The sequence below is a fragment of the Callithrix jacchus genome, chromosome 11 (genome assembly GCF_049354715.1).
Source record: "Callithrix jacchus isolate 240 chromosome 11, calJac240_pri, whole genome shotgun sequence".
Classification (NCBI taxonomy): domain Eukaryota; kingdom Metazoa; phylum Chordata; class Mammalia; order Primates; family Cebidae; genus Callithrix; species Callithrix jacchus.
In genome coordinates, this window is record NC_133512.1 from 96,764,584 (window position 1) to 96,777,532 (window position 12,949).

The 12,949-nt window shown below is 54.1% G+C and overlaps 1 protein-coding gene across 1 annotated transcript in view; it reads left to right on the plus strand.

Moving 5' to 3' along the window:
- The first annotated feature begins 9,994 nt into the window (after window positions 1-9,994).
- WDR86 (WD repeat domain 86) overlaps window positions 9,995-12,949 on the plus strand; it is a 68,245-nt gene continuing 65,290 nt past the window's right edge. The window contains 2 exon segments of the mRNA XM_054237532.2: window positions 9,995-10,612; window positions 11,239-11,360. The gene's annotated coding sequence lies outside the window, so the exon portion shown is untranslated.

A 12,949-nucleotide genomic window follows, 5' to 3' on the forward strand; every position in this document is an offset into this window, starting at 1 on the left:
ATAAACCTCTTTTCTTGATAAATTACCCAGGCTCAGGTATTCCTTTACAGCAATGCAAATTGACTGTGAGAGATGGGAAAGTTCTTCAAAGTTGATATCTTAGATTACATTATAAGGAGTTACACTCTCGCTCCGGTATGTCTGAACAGAACCGGGCAAGCTCCGAACCTTGGTGCAGGCCATTCCTCATTTGGAAACCCTCCTGACCTCCTGACTGGCTTCTTCTTCTTCCATGTCTTCTTCCCCCTTATCTATTCAGGAAATGTCCAAGTTTTTAGCCAATCGGGTCAAGCATAGAATGTGAGGTTCTGTTCTGGCCAACGGAAACTGGACACAGCAGTAGGGTGACTGCATCAGGTTATGAAAGTTATAAATGTCCCTGTCTCCCCTGTTCAGGTGTGCTCTTGTGGCAAGACTGCCGGCGAGTTGCACCTTCCTGCAGGAAGTAAACTGGCCTTTCTTAGTCATCCACTGTCTCGGTGTGGATTTATCTCTACATTATAAACCCTTTTCCAACATTAACTAATACAGAAAATTGATACTGAGTAGGGTATTGCTATAAAGATGCGTGAAGGTGCAGACGTGGCTTTGGAGCTAAGTGACAGGAAGATGTGGAAGAGTTTGAAGGTCTCAGAAGAAGACAGGAAGACAAGAAGAAAGTTTGGAACTTCTTAGAAACTTGTTAACTGGTTGTGACCAAAATGTGGATAGAAACATAGACAGTGAAGGCCAGGCCGATGAGGTCTCGGTGGAAATGAGGAACTCACTGGGAACTGAAGCAAAGGTCACCCTTTGCACCTTAGCAAAGAACTTGGCTGCGTTGCATTCAAGTCCTGGGAAGCGGTGGAAGTTTGAACTTAAGAGTGGTGACCTGGGGTGTCTGGCGGAAGAAATGTCTAAGCGGTGAAGCATTCAGGATGTGATGTGGTTGCATCTACCAGCCTCTGCTCACGTACGGAATAAGGAAATGACTTAAAGTTAAAACTTCTTTTTAAAAGGGAAGCAGAGTGTAAAAATTTGGAAACTTTGCAGCCAAACCTTGTGGTAGAGAAGGAAAAGCATTTCCAGGAGAGGAACCGAAGTGAGCTGAAGCAGCCACTTGCTAGAGAGGTTAGCATGACTAACGAGGAGCCAAGTGCTAATGGCCAAGACTGGAAGCCACTTCAGAAGTCGGGATAGTCTCTCCCATCACAGGCCCAGAGGCCTAGAAGGAAGGAAAGGTTTTGTGGACCAGGCCCAGGGCTCCTGCGGCCCTGCTCAGCCTCAGAACAGTGCTCCCCACATCCCTGCCACCCCAGCTCCAGCTCAGGACCCCACTTCAGAGAGTGCGAGTTGTGAGCCTTGGCGGTTTCCACATGGCACTAAGTCTGCAGATGCACAGAGTGCAAAAGTGGAGGAGGCTGGGCAGCTTCTGCCTAGACTTTCGCCCAGGGGCCCTGCAGGGAGACTACCAGGGCGATGGCAAGGAAAAACCTACAACGGACCCTCCACGTGGAGTCTCCACTGGGGTACTGCAGTGGGCCTGTGGAAATGAGGCCACCACCCTCTAGACTTTAGATGGTAGAGCCACCGGCGGCTTGCCTAGAGAAGCCACAGGCACTCAAGTGCAAACTGTGAGAGCAGCCATGGGGATGCAACTGGCACAGTCACAGGGGCAGAGCTGCCAGGGCCTCGGGAGCCCACCCCTCACACCGGTGTGCCCTGGATGCGGGACCTGGAGTCAGTGAAGATTACTTTGGAGCGCTGAGGTGTAATGTCCGACCTGCTGGGTTCCAGACTGCGAGGGCCTGTTCCCCGTTTCTTTTGGCCAATGTCTCCCTTTAGGAATGGGAATCATTCCCCAGTGCCTGTGCCACCACTGTATCTTGGAAGGAAATTGTTTTTTATTTTACAGGCTTTTAGGTGGAAGGAATTTGCCTTGAGTCTCTGATGCGACTTTGGACTTTTAAGTTAGTGCTAGAAGGTCGAGACTTCAGAGAAGGGATTATTGTAGTTTGCAATGTGAGAAAAACATGAGGAATGATGTGGTTTGGGTGTGTGTCCCCTCCAAATCTCATGCTGAAATGTGATCCCCAGCGTTGGAGGTGGGGCCTAGCAGAAGGTGTTTGGGTCGGGGGGTGGATCCCTCATGGACAGTGTGGTGCCTTCCTCACAGTCCTGAGTGAGTTCTCGTTCTGAGTTCACTCATGATCTGGTTGTTAACATGAGTCGGGGACCTCCCCCTGCCTCTCTGACTACCACTTACTGTGGGGTACACTGGCTCCCCTTCATCTTGCAGCATGACTGGGAGCTTCCCGAGGCCCTCACCAGAGGCAGATGCCAAAGCTATGCTTCTTGTACAGCCTGAACCAAACTAAGCATGAACCAAATAAAGCTCTCTTCATAAATTACCAAGCCTCAGGTATTCCGTTACAGCGATGCAAATGGACTAACAGCCAGAAAGTCCATGTTAGAACCAAGACAAGATCCCACGTTTTCTAACAGCTGGCCACGGTCCCAGTTATTAGCACACACATGCATGGATCCGTGTATACGCACACGTATGCACGTCAGCAGCCGAGACGGCCAGTCAGGGGATGGCGTTGCTTAGTGCAGACTGAGATTCAGCAGTTCGGGGGTAGAGCCCTAGACTTTGCCCTTCTAATGAGTTCAAGGTGACCCTGGTGCTGCTGGACTGGGGGCCACACACAAGCCCCTCACGAAGATGCAGCACCTGCCTTCAGAAACACTGAGCCCTCCCAGGGGCCTCGGGGATTCCAGGTTCAGGGTGAAGGGAGACCTGAAAGTGCGGCTCCCAGGAAAGGGAAGGGGCTGGCACGGCGGGGCACCTGCTCTGCCCAGTGCTCCTTCACGGCTCTGCAGGGAAGGCAGTGAGAGACAGTGCAGAGCTCATGCCTGAGTCACCCAGCAGCACAGTGACAGCCAGGTCCTTGGAACCCCGAGCCCAGCGTCCAGGCTCCATGACCCCCGGAATTACAGTCCTCGTGGGACGAGGCCGGCCTTGCTGTTATGAGTGCTTTCTTCTGTTTCTGCCGATCCTGGTTTTGAGGGAAGGTTGGACAGCATCTTCCTTGCATGTAGGCTCTTGGGCTCCAGGGCTCCAGCCCCCTCTCCTGCCACCTGTCACCTGATGGTGGCTGGCCCACAGCTCTCCCTAGGACTTCCTGAGTGTGCCAGGAGCTGTCCTGGAGGCCCAGGAGGCAGGCTCTGCCCAGTCCTCCTCCTCTGTCTTCTGCCACATCCTTGGATTTGAGGAGTGCTCTGGTCTGAACGCGCCCCCAAAATGTACATTTTGAAACTTAATCGCCCATGTGATACGGGGAAGAGGAGCGGCCTTTCCAAGGGGGAGGAAGTCTGAGGGTGAAGCCTCATGGATGGGCTCTGGGCCCTTATCAAAGGGCGAGAGGGGGTGGGTTCACTCTCTTCTGCCCTGCGAAGACAGACTGTGCCGTCTGGGAGAAACAGGCCCTTACCAGGCCCTGCTCCTGTCACTGCCCCTGCAAGCACCATGACCTGGACTTCTCAGCCTCCAAAACTGTGAGAAAATGAGTTTCTTTTCCTTCTGAATTACCCAGCCTCAGGAATGTTGTTACAGCAGCGCCGGGAACCGAGACGAGGAGGAAGGCCCTGTGAAAGCCACTGACTTCCACATTCCAGGCATGGAACTCCCGCCACGGGCTGGGTTTAATTAAAAAGCAAAAACAAGGTGGGGTGCAGTAGCTCAGGCCTGTAATCCCAGCACTTTGGGAGGCGTAGGCAGGCAGATCACTTGAGGTCACGAGTTCGATACCAGCCTGGTCAACATGGTGAAACCCCGTCTCTACTAAAACTACAAAAAAGTAGCTAGGCTCAAGCCTATAATCCCGGTTACTCAGGAGGCTGAGGCAGGAGAACCGCTTGAACCCAGGAGGCAGAGGTTGCAGTGAGCTGAGATTGCACCACTGCACTCTACCCTGCAGAGCGAGACTCAGTCTCAAAACAATAAAACAAATAGAATTTAAAAACAAAAACTTTGAGAAGCCAAGGCAGGAGGATTGCTTGATGTCAGGAGTTGGAGACCAACCTGGGCAACATAACAGACTCACTCTGCAAAAACGTGAAACTTAGCTGGGCATGGTCCCATGTGCCTATGGTCCCAGTTACTTGGGAGGCTGAGGCAGGACGATCACTCGAGCCCAGGAGTTGGAGGCTGCAGTGAACTGTGATTGCACCACTCCAGCCTGGTGACAAAGTGAGACCCTGTCTCAAAAAAAAATTTTTTTAATTAAAAAAACCCTGTCTTGATGTGAATCCCACCAATGTCTCATTTCATCCTGCACGTGGCGCCACGGTGAAAACCACATCCCTGCTCATAGGAGCTCCGCTCTTCTCCTCCTGCCTCTGCTCTGCCACCGGCCCAGGGTTCAGCCTCGTCCTGAGCCACTCGCCCACCACCAGGACCAAATGGTGATGCAAAGGCACAGTGGCCAAGATCAGGGGCAGGGCTTCATGTTGTGCCTTGTCTCCCACCCCTGGGTGGCATGTGACTGCATGCTGTGTGGCCTCCCCCTGCTTCAGGCAGTCAGACCAGGAGTGAGCTGGGCTGAGACCTCACTTGGCCCCACATGAACTGTCTGGGGCTCCCTTGCTCAGGGCTCTGGACTGAGAGATCCTGAAGGAATGAGGCTCTGGCCAGGAGGGCTGTAATGCAAGAAGCAAGTGAGGCTGTGTGCACTAGAGTTCTGAGGCTGGAAGAGTGGGCGTGAGGGCGCGTGCTGCTGCAGCCTCGGACTACAGCTGAGGGGACTGTGGTATCCACAGTGGAGCACTGAGGGGAGCACCATGGACCCCAACTGCCACAGTGTCTGGAGCTCCCTGCTCAGTCAGTCCATGAGGGCCTGGCTGTGCGCAGCCCCTGTTCTTGGAGTCAGTCCTGCCTTAAGCCCAGATAGGAAGCCCATGCCTCGGGGACCTGCACTCCCACCCTCACCCCCAGAACCTTGGAGTGTCTTCTTTCATACTCAAAAATGTCGTAGTCCCTCTCTGGTTGCTGCGACTGGCCACGGCTGGCAGTGCCATCAGGTGGCAGCCCAGAGCTAAGCTGGGTCACACCCCCATGAGGGGGACGGCTGACCAGCGGCCCCAAAGAACACAGGGGCCTGGAGCTTCCCAGGGAACTCCACCGAACCCTGCAGCAGCTTCCAGGTGGTGGGCCTGGCAAGTGAGTCCATCGCCCTGACCAGGTCTGGGTGCCCAAGATGAGCCAGCGGAGTGATGGGGTGGACGGATTTCAAGGGACTCCAATTGTGTATATAGAAAGCCATTCTGCTCGGAATACATGCCTAGGTCCGGCACATCCTGAGGGTGACCTCGCTTGGAATCCAGGAAATCCCAGTGTCTTCTCTGGGCCTAATGTACCCTTGGGACATGTGCCCTGGCATGTGGGCGGTCTTGAGGAGGGTCCTGCTCCTGGGAAACACAAGCGTCTTGGGGGGCATCGGCCTTGCAGGACTCCAAGCCCTCCAAGGAGCCTCTTGCACTGTAAGTCCACACCCTGTCCTTGCACACACACACACAGGCTGAGCCCACACCCCGCTAGGGAGGTAGAACTGAATCCAGCAGCCTCACCGGAGCTCCTGCAGCAGCCACCCAGCACCTGAGACACAGCCTGGAATAGCTCAGAGGTGCCAAGGGAGAATCCGTCCCAGCAGCTGGGCTGCCACTGGCCTCTAGGGCCAAGGTGGGATTCCACCCTGCCTGTTTGCTGGTAGGCGCTGGGATGGGTCACCGGGCGACGGAAGCTTCTTAGCTGAGGAGAAGCCGTGGAAAGCCGTGTTTGGGGAGGATCTGCTCAGCTGAAGAAAGAGCTGTCATCCCATTCGGCCCCTTGCTCCCCTGACACCAAGGGGGCAGCATTGAGTGTGGACAGTGCCAGCCCCTCCAGTGCAGGGCACACATTTCAATGCCCGCAGCACTGGCCTTTCCTTAGAGCTGCCCTGCCCAGGTGATGATGCTGGGAGCCAGAGAGGGAGGCCACTTAGACAGGAGATGACTGTGGGGTGGGGACTGGGCCCAGTGATGCCCAGGGGACTGAGGCACCTGCCGTGTGTTCATGACACAGATGAGATAGCCAGGCCAGAGGGCATCCCTACCGACGGAGCAGGCATGCACAGTTCCAGTTTACTCCGGGGACATCTTTATGCCAGTGCATTTGACATTCTAGATGGAATAATCAGTAGACTAGAAGGGGATAAGTTACCGATATTGACTTGAAAAAAAATAGAACAGCTGGCTAGAAATAGAGCTGTAGCAGAAATGGAACCCGGAAGTCAGAACTCTAACCCTGGAACGGTATCGGGCTGGGACCATTTGAAAGTCCAGTTTTATCAAAATCTTTAAGGAACAAACTCTTCCCAGAGAGTAGAAAGTGACAGTCCCTGTCATCTCTTTTAGGAAGTTAGCAGAACCTGAATCCACCACCCAGCGAAGAGCCACAGGCCGGCGCTGACCTCCTGCCTGGGGAAGGGGCAGGAGGGCGCAAAGCATCAAACCAGGTGACCGTGTCACTTCCCACCATCACGGGCACTGCTGGGAGGCGACAAACAGCGGGAGACACACAGCAGCTGCAGAGCTGCCCCCATCATCAGGAAAAGCAAAGAGAGGCACACTTGGTGCAGTTGTCCCCTCAGGCCCTGGCAGGCACAAAGCTGCTCCTCCCGCCCTCCCATTCTGTCTCATCTCCCAGGGCCATGGCTGCTCCTAAGTCTCCTCCAGGCCCCCTCAGGAGCCCAGCCAGAGGGTGCCCAGGGCAACTCGGGGGGGTCCCTGCTACTGCAGCCAGGTGTCCTGTGCCGTGGGCTCTCAGGAGCACTCCACGCTCACTCACCTGTGACCAGTCCCTCTGCTCCTCCAGGAGGAGCCTGCTCATCTGTGAAGGGGGTTAACTGCACAGAACTCGCCAACATGGCAGGCTCGTTGTGAGCTTCAACGTGGACATTAATTAAACAGTGAGAATCCATTAAAAGATCACAAGCTGATGCCACTGTCTCCACTTGCTGTTGAGCCTCATGGCGGGTCTGTGAGGAGGGATTTCATGGGCACCTTTCCCAGATCAGGCGACAAAGATGCAGGGCCAGGGACCCAGGTGGGGACAGTGTGACTTCGTGTGGTGTCTCTGCCTCACAGCAGGGTCTTGCGGCAACTCAGGATGTTGAAGAGCCCTGCTCCAAGGGGACAGCGGCACTGGGACCACGCAGGGACAGAGGCTGGGACGCAGCACAGAGCCTCCCTCCCTGGGCTGGAGCAGGCACGCTCTTTCCTACCTTTGCGAGGCCAGGGCCTCCCCTTAGTGACACACATCTTTCCTAACTAACCAGAGTAGGGACAGGCTTGCCCCCCTTGATGGCACTCAGGACCATAAAATAAAGTCCCACACAACCAGGCCAGGCCTCCTTGTGCCCTCCATCCTACACAAATCCTGTTGGCACCTGCTCCCATCACCCCACACTCTTCTGGTGCCACCCTGGCTGGTTCCAAGGGGGCAGGGAGGGGACGCTGAGGAAGGAGGGATGGGGAGCGGGGCAGCCAGGTCCATGGGGCCCTGAGACTCTGCAGGCTCTGGTGTGCAGCCCCCACTCTGCCCATCTCTCCAACTGGTGCCCAGGAATCCTCCAGAGCCGCAGGAAGGGAGCAGGAGAGGCGAGTTCAGGGCTGGCAGTGGAGAGTGCCGGCTGAGTCTCCTGCTGAGGGCCAGCTGGTGCTGAGGAGAGCCCTGGCTTGAGACCCCAGGTTCAGATGCTTCACTCCTGCTCCCTGTGGTCGGTAGAATAGCAACCCCCAAAGATGTTCACATCTTAATCCCTGGAACCTGGAACTTTGCTGCCTTCCAGGACAGAAGAGGCTTTACAGATGGGATTAAGTTAAAGACCTTGAGATGGGGAGATTATCCTAGGTTTTCCAAGTGGGCCCCATGCAATCACAGGGGCCTTATAAGAGGGTGAGAATCTAAGAGAGATTGGAAGATGTGCTGCTGGCTTTGGAGATGAGGAAGCAAGGACTGCAGGCAGCCGCTAGACGCTGAGCATACTTCTTTTCAATCGTTCTTATTTGCACCCATGAATTTTGTACTTTATTTACTTATTTATCTATTTATTTAATGAGATGAAGTTTCCCTCTTGTCGCCCAGTCTGGAGTGCAATGGCGAGATCTAGACTCATCGCAACCTCTGCCTCCCGGGTTCAAGCAATTCTCCTACCTCAGCCTCCCAAGTAGCTGGGATTACAGGTGGCTGCCACACCTGGCTAATTTTGTATTTTTAGTAGAGACGGGCTTTTACCATATTGGTCAGGCTGGTCTTGAACTCCCAACCTCAGGTGATCCACCTGCATTGGCCTCCCAAAGTGCTGGGATTACAGGCATGAGCCACTGTGCCTGGCCTATTTATTTTCGAAATGGAGTCTCGCTCTGTCACCCAGGCTGGAGTGCAGTGGCACGATCTCGGCTCACTGTAGCCCTACCTCCTGGGTTCAAGCTATTCTCCCACCTCAGCCTCCCTAGTAACTGGGATTACAGGCGTGTGCCACCACTCCTGGCTAATTTTTTATATTTTTTAGTGGAGACAGGATTTCACCATGTTGGCCAGGCTGTTCTTGAACTCCTGACCTCAAGTGATCCTCCCGTCTCAGCCTCCCAAAGTGTTGGGATTACAAGTATTAGCCACTGCATCTGGCCTGTGCTCTTTTTTTAATCATTCAACTCTAAATATTTTCTAAAACTTCTCATGATTCCTCTTTAAGCCATAAATTACTTAGGAGTGCATTTTAAGTTTCCAAAATAATATCTGCCACCACCAGCTTTGGACCAGGAGGCCACTGATGCGCTGTTTGTCACCAAAGGGTCCTGTATCTTGTCCAGAGTCTCATGCACATAGAGCCGCCCAGCAAGCAGGGATGTGCATCTGGCTCCCCAGGCTCAGTGGATGCTTCTGGGATGCATTCATGCCATTGTGTGTATCGCGAGTTTGTTCCTTTTTACTGCTGAGCGGTATTCACAGTATTCAGTTGCATGGATGAACTACGATGTGGTTATTCAAATGCTGGTGGACGTCTGGTCTGCATCCAGGCTGGGAGTGTGCTGGAGAAAGCTGCTGTAACATGTGAAAGGCTGGGCTGTATGTTTTAATTTCTGTCAGGTAAACAGCAAGAGCGGAACTGTCAGTTAACATGGTAAGCATAGCTTGACTTTATAAAACACTAAAGTAACTGCACCATTTCACACGGCCCGAGCAGTGAGAGTCTCACTTGCTCGACACCCTCACCAACACTCGTGACATCTCATTGTGCTTTTAATTTTCACTTTGAGGGGTAGCTTTTAAAAGATGGGCGTATTTTCAGCCTCTGAGTCATTCGATCAGGATGTGCTGATGACTTAGGTGAGGAAGAAGGCAGTGAATCCAGATCTAAAATGAGAACATGAATAGATGAAGCTGGTGTGCTCTTAAAACTGCGCAAAGGGGAGGAAATGTGTGCGTTATAATTATCCGTAGAGGTTAAGGCTCTAATTCTGGATTCAAATCCCAGCTTCACTGCCTGCTTGCTGTGTGACCCTGTAACCTTGTAGAAATCACTCCTGCAGCCTGGGCCTCATTCCCACAGCTCTAAGATGGGGATAATGAGGTACCACCTGCTAGGACTGTTGAGAGAATGAAATGACTTCGTATATGTTAAGCTTTAGTTAGTGCTGGCTGTAGTAAGCGCTATGAGAATTCGAATTTATTATAATTCTAAGCAGATGTGGTGGCGTCCGCCTGTAGTCCCAGCTACTCGGGAGGCTGAAGCAGGAGGATCGCTTCCGTCCAGAAATTCAAGACCAGCCTGGGCAACATAGGGAGATCCCATCTCTAAACAAATATAACGGTAATAATAATTCTAGCTCTGGGTGTGTGATGAATCTTCCCACCACGAGGGGTCAGGCTTCAGCCACTTTCAGTTACCCGAACCGCGCCGGCTTTCAGGGCGGGAGATCCGGACGGGCTTCTGGGACGCAGAGGTCCCGCATTCCTTCCCCGAGCGAATCCGAAGACCCCCGGAACACCGCAGCCCCCTCCCCGACGCCGGAGGGAAATGGGGCGGAGCCAGGGGGCCCGGGCGCCCCCTGCCGAGGCCCAGGCCTCGCGCACTCGCAGACGGGCTCCCTCGGAGGGCGGGGGTTCCTCCTAACCCGGCTCTTTACACCCGCGTCCTTGCTGCCGGCGGCCGCGATGCCAGGGCCCGGGCTGGATCCCCAGCAGCGGGGGAGCCTCCTGGAACCGCCCCGCACCCCCGCCGAGCTCCGCGGGGCCCTCGGAGGGCGCTGCCGCCTGGGGGTGCTGGCGTTCGCGCCCCCGTTCCCTGGTTCTTGCACCCATTCACGCACCCATCAGTGTCCTCCGGAGCTGGCCGGGCGCAGGAGGCGGAGAGAGGAGCCCGTAGCCCGGTGCGGAAGCGCGGAGCCCCGGCCGGGAGCCGCGGGCCCGGCGACCGCGAACTGCGCTTGGCTAGCGGAGCGTCCGGCAGAGCGGGGGTCCCTGTTCCAGGCGGCCCCGGCCCGCGGACCGAGTCTGGGCTCCCCCGGGCTCGCCCACGCCTGAGCTTTGGTATGCAAAGTGCTTCCAACTTTTTGTTCGTTTGTAAATATCTTTAAGAAAAAAGAGTGTGTATACATATACAGAGAGACAAGGTCTCACCCTGTTTCCCAGGCTGGTCTCGAACTCCTGGGCTCCAGCGATCCTCCTGCCTCTGCCTCCCGAAGTGCTAGGATTACAGGTGTGAGCCAGCGCGCCCAGCCCATTTGTAAATATCTTTCGAGCGCCTCCTCCTTGGTGTCCACAGCTGTAGCGCTGAGCTCCTCCCCCACACACTGGATGCGCTGGCCAGAGAGGTTGGGGAGTGGGGGCGGGGGTGGGGTGGGGTGAAGGGGGAGATGAGGTGAGAGGGGTGCGGAACAGCAGGGCGCGGGGGCGGGTGGGGCGCACCACATCCCTGAGTCCTGGGAAGCTCAGCTCAAGTGTTGGGACCACACCCCAGGACAAGTGTGACTTCTCAGGAGGTCTCCATCTCAGGGTCCCGCCTGTCCTGGATCCGCTTCACTTGAAAGGCCATGGGAACCCACTGAGCGATTTTAGGCAGGATCAGATAATAGGTTTTAAATGCATATTCACATTAGAGCACCTAGGAGCCCCTGCTATATGTAATGTCTTTTTTTTTTTTTTTTTTCTTTTAGACACAGGATCTTTCTCTGTTGCCCAGGCTAGAGTGCAGTGGCAATCTTGGCTCACTGAAGCCTCGACCTCCTGAGCTCAAGCAGTCTTCTCACCTCAGCCTCCCCAGTGGCTGGGATCACAGGTATGTGCCACCATGCCCAGCTAATTTTTTAAATTTTTGTAGAGATGGCATCTTGCTTGTTGCCCGAGTTGATCTTGAACTCCTGGACTCAAGCAATCTTCCCTCCCTGGTCTCCCAAAATGCTGGGATTACAGGCATGAGCCGCCTTGCCTGGCCTGTAATGTCATATTTCTTTAACTGGAAGACAGGTTTGCTGCCTAAAATGATTCATAATATATTTATAGGGAGAGGGGCCACTCTGGCTGTGGGTGGAGAATGATCTGGAGGAGCCCAGAGTGGACAGACACTAGGACGCTGAGAAGCTCCCGTGGCAGTTCCACTGGTACTGACGGTGGCTGGAGCTGGGGGTGGGCATGGAGAGGGAAGTGGGGAAGGGAACAGAACTTGGGGTCTTACATAGTGGTATCAGTACAGCCTCAGTTTGGAGGGGAGCCCTGAGTCCTGTCTCCCAAACACTATCCAGGATGGCCTCTCCCAAGCCCCAGTACCACTCTGCTCCCAAGAGCACAAGGATGATGCTGGAGTCTGTCTCAGCCTGTCACACACACCCAGAGCCCCAGGGGCAAGGGCTGGAAGGGCCTCCTCACCCACTCACGTGACTTTGTATTGAATTAGGGCACGTTTGGGAGTAGCCACAAGCTGGGAAAAAGTCTAAAATGAGCCCACATAACTAGGAATAGACAACAGGTTAATACACCCACAGCAAAGAAACAGACAGCTGACTCACACACACACACACACACACACACACACACACACACGCGTGCGCGTGGCAAAAGAACAGCTCGCAAGTTAAAACACAGACACAGCCAGGCATGGTGCCTCATGCCTGTAATCCCAGCACTTTAGGAGGCCAGGGTGGGAGGATCCCTTGAGGCCAGGAGCTTGGGACCAGAGAGGGCAACATAGTGAGACCTGGTCTCTACAAAAAATTGTAAAAACCTAGGCGGATGTGGGTGTGTGCCTTTAGTCCCAGCTACAAGGGAGGCTGAGGCAGGAGGATGCCTTCACCCAGTTGTTTGGGGCTGCACTGAGCTATGATTGTGGCATGCACTCTGGCCTGGGTGACAGTGAGACTGTCTCTGAAACAAACACACACACACACACACACACACACACACACACACAAGGAAAGACTCAGGAAAATGAGCAAAGCATATGAACAAGCAATTTACAAAAGATCCAATTCAAATAAACTCTATACATATGAACCGATGTTCACAACTGACCCTGGACCCTCCAAAGGCGGATCTCATCTGTATGTCAGTGGGGCCACTTGGAGGACCTCTGTGGCATCAAGTGGCTGGAAGGGGAACTCAAGCTTGAACCCAGCAATTTCACCAGAGGCACGGACCTCAAAGGAGGCGGTACTATTCCCAGGGTGCAGCTGGAATTTTGTAGGGTGTTTCTGTAGCATTGTCAGAATGCTGGAGGATGGGTGGGGAGGCCCCAGGATACTGGCTATCCCGAAACATACAAGGAGAAACTGTCCCACAATTTCCCCTAGAAACGCATAGTATTTTTATGTGGTTTTATTATATACCGAAGATTTCCTAAGTATGCAACTTACTAAATATATAGATGGAAGA